Here is a 16,251-nt window from a genome sequence, read left to right as displayed (position 1 = left end):
GTTGGAAAATGCAGCAGATAAATTGAATGTGTGAAAAGGCTACATAGCAGCCCAGACCCCTTTCGATATTTCTTGCCTGAACCTCAGACAAAGGACTGGGCAGCGTTACATGTTTTTTTCCACCAGCCATATTCTTCATGCCTCCTTCACCTTCCTTGCTCCCACAGCAGCCCCCTGCACATTTTCACTCCAGTTGACAAAATGTGGTAAATATACATGTCAAATATTCAGAGAAAATTCAAAAAAGAATATCATGCAAAATACTGCAAGATAAATCTGGATCCACACAGTAATTACTCATTCCGTAGGGGTTAACTCATAATTGTATGGTCCGGGTGCATTGTTACTGTACGGTACTGGTAATTACAGGCGTTGAGTATGCAACCACCATTACTGTGCAACGTTGGGTGCTTAAAGTGCCTGGGATAGATCAACAGGAATAAAAGCCCCAGCTATCACACCTAACCACATCTACACATCCACAGCAAGGTTACTTCACCACACTTTAATTAAAAAAAAGACAAGATGCTAGATTCCATCATATTGTCATATAGAGAGACAGCAATATTGTATTGGGTTGTCATTTGTATAGAGGCCCAACGATATGGAAGAAATGTTGGTTTGTTTTATTTTCTTAATGCTTTGAATCTGCACCTGCACCTGCACCAAGTGTCACCGGGTTGTCACAAGATCCACTCTGTACAGTGCTGTTTTAACTGTATTGACCCTTGAAAGTTTTTTTCTTATCACTTATGAAAATAAGACTACCCTCTTTGAAAATCCTTTGACTCCTTGGTTTTCTTTTCTTTGTAATGCATATTGCATACATTTTCAAAATTGCCTCCGCATAATACCTGTTGGGAACTGTTTTTACTCACATGATACACCCATCCCAACGTGGTTTATGGGTCCTCTCCTGTTGTTTTCATACATTGAATCCATTCGTAACATCAGGCACTATTTAAACTGAAACTGAACTAAAAGATATATCTTATATCATCAGTTTTACCAACGATTCCAATTAATGCACCAGCATTACAAAACATGCCCACTTACTTGATCCTGATAAATTGTTGTGTTAAGCAAAGAATACTGTGTGTCCTGTTGTCTTCATTGTACTGTGACTTTCATATAGATTCCTTCCTTCTGTTCCACTGTTTTGGGATTTACTGGATGTACTCTCAGGCTCCTTAACAAGCCTGAGTCCCTGAGTTGTGCATTCCAAGATTAGCTCCCTTATTCTCCATACATGTTTTAGTCCTGTATTCGATTTGGTTTGTACTGTATATGCACAGACCACTCCATAGATGGCATGTGGTGGCTTGTTCAGCTGTCTGTATCTTCATGCCTTCTCTCCTACACCCATGAGTAATCACGTCTACACACTTATTTACCAGCCATATGCATACACCAAAACACTCCAAGCCTAGGCCATACTGTACTTACACAATTGTGTTCATCAATCAGAACTGAATGCATGAGCAACCTATCTCTCATACATTTTTCCTTCAAAGTCACGGAAATGTATAACAAGAACATTCTATGACAGCATAACTCTGATACTGACAAATGACATAAAACAACTCCTCAGATAGGTTGCCCGACAAATGCAAACAGTTGCATCTATTGCACTCTATGGAGCAGCATGCTTCCTCTATGCATGCAATATGGTGCCTTGTTAGGAGTATAAAGCACTGTATAAAGATAACTACACTACAATACAACATACTTAAACCCTACAGCATCGCAGGGCCACAGTAAGAACAACACAGAGCTAAGTAAATGTGTATTGACATAAGCTATCCCTGCCTTTTATAAAGGTAAAGACTTTACTTCGACCCCGATTCAAAGTTGTGTTTTAAAATCCAATCCAATGGCAAATGGGTGTTTGAGTGGAGGTGACCATTTTGAGTTGTGCACCAATTGCCACATAGACAGTTTTCACCAGAAAAAGTCTGAAGAAATCTATCAGGGTAAAATAGACATAATCCAAACATAATTAATTGGTGTAGTAAACACTGATTACATGTTAGGTTTCATTCTGAGGCGGGGAGCTCAGGAGAATTTAAATATGCTGCCCAACAAATTCCCAACACTAGGGCAGCAATAATTACTGTTTGCACTAATTATCACCCTAATAATACATAACGGAGAACCAAGCACTTAGTCTCCAAATCTGTCTTTGTGCTTCTTCCACAATGATATCCATATAGGTACATAGCTTACAATATATTAATCTCAGTTTGGGGGTAACCAAGCCCACCCTGCTGTAATCTAACAGCCTCTAATAAACCTTCACATCAGCTTTGCACTGACAGTAAAATCACATATTATAAAGAGACTGCTGTCACCCACCCTGGCTTTGTTCTTGCACTTTGATAACATTATAAAGTATATTAAATTAAATAAAAAAAATGATTTTTTTAAAGAACACTTAAATATGTTTATATTTATATCTAAATGTATTACATATTAAAAGTTACTAAATGTTTTGTATAGCATTAATTTGAAATAATTATATTTCATTTTTTTAAATAAATTAATATTTATTTTTTTATAGAAAAGGGTTAATACAATATTATATAATAAAACATGTGTTACAATTGAAATGTAATTATGTGTAACAGTGACATAAATGTATGTAAATAATTAATTTATTTTAGCATTATGACCTTTTGGATTTTATTTGAAGTTTCTACCTCCAATATTTTCTATTAGATGGATACCTTCACACCATATTTTGAAGTGTTAGCCTCGTCTCCATTGGTAGACTGGTTAACCTGTTAGCACCCACTCCAAATTTTAGATCTGCTTGTCTGTATAACATTCAACTAGAGAGGCAGACAAAAAAAAGTTCTGGTCGACAGAGGCCTGTGTGGAACCACCAAGCTTAATTTGTGTTGGTAGCTGCAGGCGTAGAGCTGGAGACCAGCATTCAGTTTTGGTAGACACGATTCATTTTTAATCATTATATTTCTATATACAGCAATATGGGAAGCAGGAGAAATAAGTAGCAAGAGAAAACAATGACAAAGTGAGAAATCAAGGAAGAAAAGTGGATCTGCTAGAGTGAGGTAAATAGTCTGAAAGTGTGGAGTGGTGGAAGAAAGGCATGAGGCGGAATCAAGACTTTTCTGCCTTGGTATTCTGCACATTTTGGGAAGTGTGGGCAGCAGGATCCTAAGTAAACCATGTTTCCCCTGTATTTATCCTTTTTACAAATGAAACACTAGAACCTTCTTTACAAGGCTTTCTCACGTCTTGGTGGCTCTCTGGATGACACACCATCGACCCATGCACAAACAGCCTAAGAGTAGACAAGAAAAATGTTGGTCTATTTCTCTGCCTAATGAATGGACATTCATCAACAGTCTCGTAGAGGTAAACTGGTCTTCAGTATCACCAGGAGAAGGAAGCAAGAAAAACTTTGGAAGAGGCACATACTCATTCAAATGTTTTCCCGGCACAGTGGTGAAAGCAAAGTGTGTCTTCTGACAGCAGGAGAAATACAACATACCATAGCAATTTGCTCTTCTGCTGCATGCCTGCAATGGCCGGTGTTTACAGCCGGACTGCAGTTATACCACTAGAGGAAGGAGTGTGTGAGTTCTTGGTATTACACTTATGAACAAAGACCGTGATTTAACTAAGATTTTATAGCAAGCTGTCCTTCAATAATCTCCAGAATGGCCAACATCAGCTAGAAGCACTCATGATATAGAGGGCCTACTAACTGCTGCTCTGTAAACCAAGGGGAGAATGGTCATGAGACAATCAGGCTGGTACTTAAATCTGAGACAAAGAATTTCAGTTTGAAGAAAGTGGCATTAAGGAAGGAAACTTTGAAGTGAAAAGATAATCATATATTTCCAATCTCTAAGTGCATATACCCTTACCAGTATGTGGCGAATACTGAACATAAGAACTCAGTTGTGAGACTAAACTTTTTCTGCTACATTATGGAATCATGACAAACTCAGGTTGGTATGCAACAGTACACATTTTGTCTTTACCGAGAAAGAAGCAGGGGAAGTGTTCATGAGCAAAATAAAGCACACCCTTGAGTAGAATGAAAACATGTCTGGAGCATTAATAGATAAAATATGATACAAATTGCAGGATGATCTTGTCGTTAGGTCACCAGGAGAGATCTGGGGCCCATGGAAAGAGGAACTGATTAGGGCTGGGGGTTCTGGTGTATGGGCAAGTTAATTTAACCCCTTAGCTGCGGCGGCTATTCCGCCGCAGTGCTAAGGGGGAGGGGGGCCGCGCGGCGCTCCCATGCACGTGACGGAACCGCTCCGTCACGAGCCTCGGGTGGGCTGTGCTTGTGACAGAACGGTTCCGTCACGGCCCGCCCGCTTAATAGAACGCGCCGTGCAGGCGCGGAGAGCGGGCCGTGACGGAACCGTTCCGTCACCAGCACAGCCCACCCGAGGCTCGTGACAGAAAGGTTCTATCACGAGCACGCAACGGGTTAAATGAAATTGCCTGGCATTTGCTTCCACTTACCACAGAAGAACAAATATTAGTAAAGCCAAAATGTGTCACCGTTATTAATGAATTCTGAACTGTTTACTTTGCCAATGTTTGCCTGTAAAGCATTGTTTGGAAAATGTAAAAAAATAAAATGTCATATTACTGGAGGAAATGCAAACACATATCATATGTGTTAAACCTGGCATCCTTGGAGTGGTTTTCCCCATAATGTTTTGCCTTCTGAACTCTTGCTCTGCGGACTTATTTCTGTATGGCCTTGTTTGAGAGTAAGTAAGTAAGTAAAGTTTATTGCACAGTTAATTAAAACTCACAATTTCAAATACATTGTTTAAAAGAAAGGGTGGTTACTAACAAGAATAAAAGAATAAATATCAAAAGTTAAAATGTTTCAGTGGTTCAACTTTTCTGCAGTCTGACCAAAAGTTCAAGGCCTTGTTTGAGAGGGTTAGGTCAGACGTTTCTTGAAGTCATGTACAAGGACTTTTAAATTCTTGGTGCAAGAATAATGATCTATGACAGGCACCACACAAAAGATCACTAATTACTGTGGTAGCTGCCATGTTTTGAAAGCCTTTCTTAAAGTAAAACGATTCTCCAAGTTCTGCAAGGAGAATGGAAATGCGTTCCAAAGGGTAATTGCTAGCATACAGCAGGGGTTTGTTACTGCAAGGGCAGAGGGGTAAATTTCCCAGGCCTTGTTTGTTAACACAGTCAAATAGTTCTCTACAATGACAACCTCAATGACTCCAGGTTTGGCTATCGAAATTATCTAAGAGTATTTTAACTTATTTATAGTACTCAGGCTTCCCTGATTACTGATGTCCAAAACTTCCAAAGATTCCACTGTGCAACCACTCTTTTAAGTGTTCTCTACTGACTCCCTGTTATGGCACGTATTATTTTTAAAATTATTCACACTGTGTATAGGATATTGGATGAGAATCATCCCAGTTCTTGAAAGATAAGTTTCCTCTCTACACCCCAAATATGCTTCAGTCTACAAACTGACGGTTCCTGACATACTATTCATACTTATCTGTGTTTTTAGGTGTAGGTTTTGCCAGCACAGCTGTCAGAGAGACCTATTGCTAACAATATAAAAAGAATGGTGTTAGAAATGGGGTTGTAGGTTGACTGGGTGTGATCCCTAGTCAAGCAACAACCAAAATCCTAGTCAGTATAAGAAGCAGGCAAACCTAAATTAATCTGTGCTCCCCTTCTGGTAGCTTGGCACAGAGCAGTCAGGCTTAACTTAGAGGCAATGCATAAGGTATTTGTGCCCCACTTCAAACAGTAAAACAGCGCATAACCCACGCAAAAAGATTCCACACCAGTTTAGAAAAATAGAGCTTAATTTAATAAATAAAACAAGACCAAAAGAACATAAACCCAATAAGTAGCACTTAAGATATTAAGGAATAAACTATAAAATAGAGCTTAGAAACAATGAGTGCTTATTTGGGATATTTGGCCATGTCGGACCGGAGCAATGTCAAAAGTTCTGGACGAATGCGAAGGAGCGTGGGCTGGATACGAGGATCCAGTAAGGTCCGCTGTACATGAGTACTTTAATCCTGGTTGCGTTGAGGATGCGGGGTGCAGCTGAGGCGATGCAACTGTGCAGATCCACGCAGTGGCGGCGATACACTGGTCCTGATGCACGTAGCAGCAGCAACGTATTAGCTTCTATGAGTGGTGAGCTGCGAAGTGGAAAATCATCATTGATGTGGCCATCGATGGAGATTTGAAAACCTTGTGCTGGGAAGAGAGTCGCGCAGTGTTGGTTCTGAAGGCGATGCAGCGGGACCCATCCACGCAGCAGAGGCGATGTGCGGGTTCTGGTCCATGCAACTACAGCAATGTTTCGGTGCTGATCCACATAATAGAGGCGATGCAGCAGTTCTGATCCATCTGAGGCATCTGCCCCCTTACTGCCCAGCAACCCCAAAATAGAAGCACTTGCTCTTGAATCCTGGTTAAAGCTGAATGTCAATGCTTTAGCCCCTTTGTTAACTCAGACTTCCAAGAAGACCAGCCCTTCAGCTCACTAGTTTAAGGAGTCTTTGAGAATTAGTGAAAGAAAATGCAAACGCTTGGAGAGTAAGGGCCTGAAATCTTATAAACCTGAGGACAAACTGGTTTATAAGGCAGATCTGAAATCCCATTACATTCATGTTAAAACTGCCAAGAAGAGCTATCTTCAGAATAAGATTGAGACGGCCAACAATAAGGGAAAGGAGATCTTTAACATCATGAAGCTGTTCATAACATCTAAGGCTGCCATTAAGGAGTCTACCCACTCTGTTGCATGGACGAGCTAGCTGGCATTGTTTCTAAATGAAAAGATGATCGGATCCAAGAATCCTTTTCTGAGGTGACTATGGAGAGCCCTGCTCTGGGGTCTGACCCGGATAGGGAGTGTTCCATCTGGCAACCCCCAGTGTTACTGCAGACACCTTTTCTGCAGCCTGTGACATCTCTAAAGATTCTGAAGGGCTTTAAGTCTGGCTCGCCCACGCATGCTTGCCCAGCCAAACTTTTGGCCTCTGTGGCCTCAATCGTAAACCCTATGGCCAATAAGGTGATGAACTCATCTTTTCCAAAAGGCCTCATGCCTTCCATCTGAAAGCACGCGAACATTCTTCCACTCCTTAAAAAACCTTCTGCTGATCCGAAGGTGCTTGGTAACTACAGGCCCATCTCTCTTCTACCTTCTCTTCCTAAGGCGCTGGAGAAGCATGTGTATAGAGTAATTTCAGACTACACTGAGAGTCATATTCTCCTACACATCACTCAATCTGGCTTCAGGACCAATTATACTACGGATACAACTCTGTTCGAGGTTACCGAGCACATCAAGGAAAAGCTTGACCAAGGTAGCAGAGCTATCCTTATTTCATTGGACCTGTCAGAAGCCTTCGATACGGTCTCACATGACAGGCTCCAGGAGAGATTCAGTGATCTCGGCATAGGTGGATCTGTGCTCGTGTGGCTAGCCTCTTTTCTGGAGGACAGAAGCCAGGAAATTTGGGCGTCCCCTTTGCTCCCCCATGCCCAATTTGAAAGGTAGGGTCCCTCAAGGCTCTGTTCTAAGCCCCACTCTCTTCAACCTTTACATTTCGCCCCTCGCATCTCTGGTGGAAGCTTGTGGGGGCAAAATTATCTTATATGCCAATAATACGCAGCTGATTTTCACCTGTGAGAAGGGAAAGGATTTTGATGGTGACAGAATCAGATCATGCCTCACTAAGTTGTTCATCTGGCTCAATAGAAACCAACTGAAATTTAATTCCGAAGAAATCAGAAATTGTCTTTTTTGGCTCTCTATCTGTTGTGGACTGGAGTTAATGATGGCTGGATGAGATGTCTCCACCCCTCCCAGCCCAATACATGGTAAATAATCTCGTCATCTACATTGACAGAGCTCTCTCTAAGAGATCCCAAGTCCAGTCTTTAGTGGGCATTTGCTTTGGCATGCTACGTATGTTGAGAAAGTTTCTTCCTCTTCTCTCACTCAACACCAGGAAAATCGTGGTGTAGGCTCTGGTTACTTTCAGACTGGACTACGCTAACATCTTGCACATGTGCCTTACAGGCTATCTCCTCCAGCGCCTTCAAGTGGTTCAAAATGCCAACGTCAGACTGTTTTATAGGCTGAAGCCCAAGACCTACATGACCCCGCATCTTAAGGCATTACACTGGCTTCCTATGAGTAAAAGGATCAAGTTTAAGGTCCTGGTAATGCTCTACAAAGCCCTTCATGGTAAGGGCGCCGGCTACCTCGTGGCAAGAGTCAGCCACTATTTGCCTGCCAGATCCCTGAGGTCATCCTCCATGGGCTTGGTCAGCGTCCCCAGAATTTGCCTTGCCTGGGCTGGGGGCAGATCTTTCATGCTTCTGGGAGCTCAAGTGTGGAACCATCTCCTGGCTTCTCTCAGATCTAAGGCTGACCTGAAGGTATTTAAGAAGCTTCTCAAAACCTGTTTCTTTCAGTGCTAGGTGTGTTTGTCAGGTCTGTTAGTTTGAGACCATTAGCACCGGGACACTCTTTCTGAGTAGCAGCACACTCTATAAATGTACTTCATTCATTCATAACAATTGGCTTTACCAACGGTTGTTGCGTTTGTGCTTTGTTTTTAGTGTATGTTTTTCCCTTGTAATATATGTCCAGTTTTTTTGTAGTGCTAAGCAACCTTCAAGGGATAAAGGCGCTCTATTAAGGGCCACATAACATGTCCTAACAATTTTTGGTCTTGACTGGTAGCTGGCCAAGTACTAGGTCAGGCAAGGAGGGCTCAGTACCGCAAAGGTTTGGATAGCACCCACTCCAGAAGAGCCACTATATTGAGAAACTCCCACAGGCAAAGATATAGTTCATAATACGTCTACTCATATCAGTAAGTCTGTCCCAAGTGATTACGTTAATTAAGTAAGAGCCTGTCTGATGTCTTATTTAAAGTTTCTTAGAACTAAGGAAGGAGGAACCAGAATGAGAGACAAAAGAAAGATTTTAAGCAGTTTTTTTTGTGTTTTTGAAATTATCAACTATCCTCTTCAGGTCCTTCAGTGAATAGGAGGCGTAGTAATCCTACCCAGTAACACCTTCCTTATAGCAATATTATCAGTTGAGCCGTTTCAGTTTTGCTACCTTCTAGGATTTAGAAAAGGAAGGGATAATTCACAAAGAGTAGTTATGAGTATGGAAAGAAGTACTATAGCAGTACTATATTGCATATTCTTACATGTCTTTGTGAATTGGCCGCAAAACTTCCAATTCCTTATTAGTAAGTGTGCAAATAGGACACCGTCCTTTCTCTTTCTACTAATTTTATATAAATATTCCCATTTTATTTCCGTTTTATATGTTTTAGAGCAATTCACAAAGTCATGTAAAAGTATGTAAAAGAACACTGTAAAAGAGTAATAATTTGTGTACTCTAAAACGCCTTTGTAAATAAGGCCAGATGTTTCTGCATACGCATTCTTTTCATTGTAGTCGCTAAAATGAATAAACAAAGCTGCCAGCCTTGCCTAACCACTTTTTCCTATAAAAATGTGTCATTTCAGGATGGTAGTTTTGTTTTCCACTGGCAAATGAAAACAGCTATTAATGTCGTAATTTCTTATTTTGCACTGGCGTATTCTAATTTTGGTCGGTGATCGCTGTCTTTAGTAATCAAAATAACTCACTCCCTTGTCTTGCTGCCCAGCCCTCGACTGTTACTACTTAATAACCTAAAAAAACAGCTATTGCAAGCTACATGCATCAGCCGATGAGGAGCCACACCTCAGAAACCATTATGCATGGGCAACTTTTGTCACTGGCACTGCCTGCAGGAACAATATCCTAATGAAATGACAAGAGGTAAATATATGACAGATGAATAAAAATATGCAGATAGAAATTTAAGTGGCTTGGTTCTTTGTGTTAAAATTGGAGTTTTTATATAAAGTTTTTGTTAATCTCCTTACGCACTGATTCCTAAAACGAGTGCTGTCTGGCTGTAGTCAAAACAGTGTTGACATCTGAGAGTCTCCAGTTGTGAAAAAAACTGTTAGTATTTTTACAAAATTATAATATTAAGAATGGATCCAGTACATGGCACACCTAGTAACAGGGGACCAATCTTAGCCCTGCCATTCTAACCCATGACTGTGACAGTGAATGCAGCATCTGATCTGCCAGTTGAACTCTTCTCAATGAGAAACAATAGGAAATCCTTGTCACACTTGCTGCTGACATCAAAAATGCATGAAAATAGCTCACTCTTATAAAGCGAGAAACTAACAGCAGAACCCCCAGGATTTCACAAGCGACTGCCCCATCTCAAGCTCAGCAGACAGGAGTAAGCTTTTGGAAAGAGCGATTACATGTCTGTTGAATGATTTTGTGTAAAAGAACAACCTGTGGCATGATTGACAGTCAGGGGTCAGAATAGATCCAACACCTTCACTGGCAGGCATCACATAGGGGTTACTTACCCCCCAAATCCTAATCTTTCTAAACCAGTCTGCAGTCTATGGCAAGGTAACTCACTGATTCCTGATCGACCATCTGGGCAACTGTGTGGGGAACCTTTGAAAGTGATTACATACTACCTTGCACAGGCCAGTTGCAATCCTCCATCCGCAATGTAAATTGGGTGGTGTAGCAGAATCACAATAGTGTAATGCCTTAAGAATAGACAGGCCACACCCAGATCTGCAAACAATGACCTCTTTGGCATCGACCTGCTACTCCAAAAAATTCTCACTCAATCCACAAGGAGAAACTGCCAGCAGGACCATAACAAAACACTGATGGACTTGTTTGGACACAGCTGACATCAGTCAACATATCATGGTAATCACTCACATCCAGGGCAATCCCTTGAACCTCTTCTGCTCTTCCACGAAATCCTCCAGTTCCAACCGCCTATGCTCCTGTACTCAGCCAACAATGCTGCCATCTCTTTCGATCTCCAGCACATCAGACCCTCCAACCAAGAGCACAAACTATGTTGCTTTGATGACCTACCTACTGATGCTCTATAGAAAGACTTTAACACCCCGGATTTCAAAACCCATCGTAACGCCTTAAGCTAGCTCATGCCAAGCCAACGTGGACACTCATAGTCCCATGAAGATACACTATTCGAAAGTCAAAACATCAGCCCATTAAAACTTCAAAGTCCTTACAAACTGCAAGGGTGTCTGTACCTGAAGGCAAGAGAAGAAATATCAATGACCAGAGTTCCAGAAAGACTTGTGGCTTTTTATCCACTCTGTAGCAGGATCACCTCAGCTGCCAACACACACTGTGCTCTCTTCAGGGCTCTTCGGGCCTTCAATCATGTATTCTCACACAGATAACCCTAGCACTGGACCTCAATAAAGAAGTGGAGCACGATCAATAACTTCTTCAAAGAGAAAATTTGCAAAATGAGAAAGCATGTCGATGACACTGAAACATCGGATGAGATTTCTTCTATAACACCCTTAAAAGCATCCTAGTGCGCACACTGGAACACCCAGAAATGCAGAGGAATGTTGAAAATCTTCACTTCCATAAAAGTCACATCACTGAAAATAATATCTTCCATTGGCCTATAAAGAGAAGTATATCACTCAATCCATCAAGCATTTATAAAGCACAGCAAATCAACCGTAAAGGTCTCGAGACGCTGACTCTCCATCACTGACAAACTGGCCTATCACTGGCAAAGCACTCCTAGAGTGATATATTAAAGGCTTATTTACACTCGGTTTCCAAAGGAAAATGCACTAGGACATATGAGCCATATACATCTGGTCAATATCATCAATACCTTGCTCACACAAGGCAGTTCCCTGATCCCTGAAGACAGGCAGATTCTCACGGTGCTGAAGAAGCACAGCTTTTATCCCAATGAGTGTGCAAGCTGGTGAGAACCAAGAATGCTTGGAATACAAGATGCTAGCTGGTTTGACCCTAGGTTTCTCTTTGTGAGCAATCTGGGCATTTGCCTCTTGAGCCACACACATCCTGGCCCTTTCCAACAATGCAGTAGGGGGCAATAGCAGACACCAGGTGCCCCAACCTCTCTGGGCTTGTATTAAACACGAAGGGCCTGCATGGGGACAGAACCTTGAACACCTCGTGTGTCACCAGAAGCTGAAGTCCACTGGAGTGGACGATCCTGGAGATTCGCAGGAGCAAAGGCAACTGACAGGAAGGACATGAGGCTTCGCACCCTAAAGGTAAGTATTTGTCTAACCATCACACCTGGTTGGTATCACCCGCCCCTAGGCTCTGAGGTCTTCACATCTAGCTCATCCTCCGCAGATACAGTAGTTCCTGCCAGCCTCTCCGCTGCTTTCGACACTCTTGTGCATACACGACAGCCTGGTGCTCTGAGTAAAGGTTTCACAGACACCTTCTACACAAAGCGACAGTTTTTATTCCGTTCACTCCTTTTATCGTAGGAGGAATGGTACTGAAGAGAGCCTCGACACTGGTGCTGCATTTTGAGCATTAAAGGTGAAGTGTATTTAAAGGAAAGTCCAGTCATCTGACATCATTTTTAAGGTTAGCCGATCCAAATGACAAGGCCAGACAATTCTGCTGACAACCTCAAACATCAAACACGACTTTTGTACCAGTCCTGAGAATAGTTCTTTGCATGTGACCTGTACAGATAGGACTGCAAGCAGCAAGATGAAAGAGTCCCACCTTTGGCATCTGCAGCGACAGGGGCTCAGGTTGAAAGCAAGTATGCAGCAGGTGTTTGTTCAAGGTTTAATCTGCCCCACTGACATAGATGGGAAAGCGCGGGCTTTGAAAATGATACCCGCCGGGGATTAAAAAAAAAACATACTGCAGTGTACCGAACAAGCGGTTGTGTGAAATTCAGAGATTAACAGATAAAGATGAAGGCAGGTACCGCAATGAACACATCTGATTGCTTCTGTCATCGCTGACAACTCTCTTCTCTAACATCTCAGATGAGCACCAGATAAAGTGATTTTTAAATGAATGCTGCGACCCTCAGCAGTTTTGTTTCTGTGTAGGTTTTACGGCTGTGTTTTGTCACGAGCATCTAGCCACAGTACCAGCCTCCGGTTTAGACGCAACACATAACAATTCAGTTTGTGAGTAAATGTGGTAAGTCTTAGGTCTGTGGTACAGATGTAAAACGTAAGACATTTCACGGGTTTGATCATAATGCCAACAGTGGTGCTGAAACTATTTTCAGAGTGGGGTGCTGCCATCAGTGTTGCATTACTGAAGTCATAGAAAGTGTGGAAAATCCAAGCATCACATAAAGAATAGGTGCAGGAAATGAGCCAAGCCTACTAAGGACAGAGGTAAAGGTGTGGTTTGTAGCTATTGGTGCAATTTAGAGCACACAATCACAAATGTATTACTAAAGTATGGTGAGGTAAAACATTGTCATTTACAGACAGCACATTTTCCATTGAAAGAGCCACAAAATCCACACCCACATGCAGCTTTACTGATAAAACTATATATTGCACAAATGATAATGTATGGAAATGGAGTTTCAGTAAATATTTATCATTTGTGCATCACCAAGTAAAGTGTCTTGATTTATTTTTATCCTATCAACATATTTGTTTCCCACACTCTTCAGGATTACAAAAACCTGCACTTCAATCGTGCTTTTCTAGCTGCTGATATGTTTTGAAATATTTACACAGTTCACTTACAGGTATTTAAATATTGTGTGTTCGATAAAACCTTACATCCTACAGCCTTTATTTTCCCACTCCCTGTACCCCAGAAAGATTGCGCGTCTATGTTCAATCTATTTAAAGAGAAAGCCAGCACAAGTAGTTCACCCCTAACTGAGCCTCTGATGTTTACAACTCTACTGACATTGCTACTCACAAATTCCTAAATTTGGACAAACTGTTTGGGGAGATAATAAGCTATAATTATGTTCAGCTATTTCACTCAGTTGCAGTATTCCAAGTTCTGAAAGTCAGTCTTCTCAAAGCAGAGTCTTGGGCAGTGAGCTGTGCTAGGTTTCCCTCCGAGGTGCTGCTTGTAAGTAACACTTAGGGACAGATTGCAAAACACAATGTACTGGCAGTATTTCATGTCCTTGGTAGAAGCAAGGCAGTGGTTATTGTATGAACCTCTTAGCACAATTTTATTCTGTTATGCTATTCTAGTTGTGGTAGTTTTGTTTTGAATTCACTGGGTGAATTAAAGTAGCACAATTAAATCAAAGATTTGTACGTGAAAAGTTCAGAACTGGAGACAGTGTCCGTACTGACCTGGAGGAAGGAGGTCACTTTGTATATAACCCTTTGAGTTCACAATGAGCCCCTCTCAGCTATCATCCACATTTAGCAAATATATACCATCAGAATACCCCTTTACACTTTAAAAACTGAAGTATTTTAATCCTGGCTGGGAGTGTGTTAACCACCACATATAAAGGTAATTGAGGCCACTATGGGTCTGTTTGATGGATCACATCTCAGAATGTTCTCATTATCTAGTTTAGTTGATCATCACCGTTGGACAGCATAGATGTTGTACATCTTGCAGGAGTCTACACTACTTTTCATCCTGTAGATGGTCTTTACTAGTCCTAGGAAACATTTTTATCTTTGCAAATTTCTGTTCTCTCTCCAATACCTTTTCCTTCTCTTCTCATGTTTCACATGGGGTGGAATATTTTGCATGACATGCTGAATTTCCACTTGAGCTTCGGAGTGATTCTCTAAAGGTGTCAAAGGTATGTGACTCAATTGTGGTCTTGAGCCGTATTTCTCCTCCTCAGTTGAGATCTTGGGGTTTTTTCTAATGCATTACTATTCTAAAATCTCACTCTCCCACTAACTACCAGTAATAATCATCACCAGACCTCTAACTGCCTTTCAACACCCATCACGTGATCAGTTTGATCAGCTGTCTCACAATGTGATTATTTTACTACATAGCTCTAGCTAATCAGCGCAATTCTCAACATCTTTAATATTGAAAGACCAAGGCTCACATTATGAGTAGCCTGTTCTTTACCACGTGGATGATAATCGCAGGTTTTCTGGTAATATCTCCACACCCACAATTTTCCTTAGAAATATTTACTTCAGAATACATATATTATCGGTCGTAACACACCAAACACTGCCCTTGAAGCTGCGTACCTGGCAAATCCAGAGATATGCAGATTTTGTTGCTCTAAGCACCAAAATCTGCATTTCCTGTCCTTTTTCAGCAAAAATTGCCTGCTGAATGAATAAAAAGAGAAGTATGTCTGTTGATCTGTTTATAAGTTATGAAAGTAAAACTTATTTCAGCTGCCATTTTCTAATATGGTGGCTAACATGCTTTTTGACAGTGCCTACAATGTTTAGAAGTAATTTTTGAGTATAACGGACATTTCTTTTAAATTTCATGCTTTTACCTAAAAAAGGCACAGTTATGTCTAAAATGAGGACATATAATCTGGACTACACAGGATATCTGCATACTTAGGCCCTGAATTTGAGTGGGCTGATGTCAGATGTGATAAATATCAAACCAGATCAAATCTGACACTGAGATGCTCTGAATTTGCCAAATGAGATAATTATTGCCTATTCTAATTATCTACAAAAATACAAGAACAACATTTTTTGCCGGATCAATATCTATCACTTTAATTCTTAACATTGAAAAACAGGGACATTTTTGCTGCATCAGGAACCCTCAGTTCACATCAACCAATTTGTGATGGCAAAGAGAGGGCATGATATGTGGAACAATAAAGGCTGGTAGAACAAGTGCGACCTACGCAGGTGATTCTAAAAGTCTGAATAATAGCATTATGCACAAAAGGATGAGACTAAAGGAGACTGAAGGAGTCAAACCCACTGTGGAAGAGTGACATTCTATAAGAAGTGAAGGGACTGGAAGAATTTAGTAATCATGGTGTAATAGGGATCTCAAAGCTGGAGGTAAATATGGGAAGGAAGTAACATGAAGTCCTTCGAAATAATCAAAAGGGGCTTTGAGCGGATGGAATTCAAGAGATTCCAGTATCTGTGAAAGCAGCAACATGCAATATCTAGCCATACCAAGGACTTGACTGTGATCAAAGACAGCTCACCTTTAGAATATAGACTGCTCTCAATGAGGCAGCAAGAAAGTCAATATTTCAAACATACAGAAGACTGAATAACAACATACCCAATGATTTAGTCAAACTGAAGGAGAAGTGGGAAGAGGACATAGGGACCTTTGAGGAATCAGATTGGGAAGATGCATGTGATTTC

General features: G+C 41.2%; 1 protein-coding gene across 1 annotated transcript in view; it reads right to left on the bottom strand.

Annotated features, from left to right (window-relative positions):
• Window positions 1–16,251, bottom strand: part of SUGCT (succinyl-CoA:glutarate-CoA transferase) — a 3,450,745-nt gene that overhangs the window by 1,029,450 nt on the left and 2,405,044 nt on the right. The window lies entirely within an intron of this gene.

The sequence above is a fragment of the Lissotriton vulgaris genome, chromosome 4_1 (assembly GCF_964263255.1).
Source record: "Lissotriton vulgaris chromosome 4_1, aLisVul1.2, whole genome shotgun sequence".
NCBI lineage: Eukaryota > Metazoa > Chordata > Amphibia > Caudata > Salamandridae > Lissotriton > Lissotriton vulgaris.
The sequence above is the reverse complement of the archived record's forward strand: the minus strand, read 5'-3'. Positions and strand labels throughout refer to the sequence as shown.